Source organism: Chrysochloris asiatica, unplaced genomic scaffold (assembly GCF_000296735.1).
Source record: "Chrysochloris asiatica unplaced genomic scaffold, ChrAsi1.0 scaffold00034, whole genome shotgun sequence".
In the NCBI taxonomy this organism is placed as follows: Eukaryota; Metazoa; Chordata; class Mammalia; order Afrosoricida; family Chrysochloridae; genus Chrysochloris; species Chrysochloris asiatica.
Window position 1 is genome coordinate 15,894,545 of NW_006408552.1, and position 801 is coordinate 15,895,345.

The following is an 801-nucleotide window of genomic DNA, read 5'->3' on the forward strand; positions in this document are numbered from 1 at the left end:
TCTAAAAACCTAAGTGTGGAGCAGCCCAAATGTCCATCAACAGATGAATGGATAAACACAATGTGGTCCCTCCAGACATTGAGACGTTACTCAGCTATAAAGAGAAATGATGTTCGGACACTTCGACATGGATAAAAATAGTGCTGAGTGGAATCAGACACAGATCGTGTCAGAAAAATTAGTCTGAGGCCACTTATGGGACGGTCCAGAGCAGGCAAATGCATAGAGGCAGGAACATTAGTGGTTATCAGGGGCGGGAGAGGAGGGAGAGATGGGAGCAGTCACTTTAGGAGTACACCCCCACCTGGAAGCCCCTGGTATTGCAGCTGACTCCACCTTGCTCCACCCAAGGTTCCGCCAGCAGTGTTTTGTATGGAGAAAGACGTGTGTTTGAAAACCCTACTCCAGAGGCCTCGTCCTCCCTCCTCACACAGTAATCCCTGCGAGCCTCGGTGAGCTCCCGTGAGGTCCCGTGAGGCCCCATGAGGCCAGGCGCTTCCTGGAAGAAGGAAGTCCTGCCCACAAGGAAACTTGATGAGTATGCTCCCCTTGTGGGGACCATTGGAGGGGATGACAGCTAGGTGGGGGATGGTCACTGGCTCTAGGGATGGCTGCCCACCCACCCCGGGGCTGACTGCGTGGTCCAGGTGTTCTGCACATACGATCATCCATAGGGAAATTGAGGTCCCTCCACCTGAACTGCAACTTGGGGGTACCATCAATGTTTGTGTGCGCCTGCATTTCAGCAGGAATGAGGTTCAGGTAAGAGTGTGTGCTTGTGTTGGCATGTGTGTGATCACA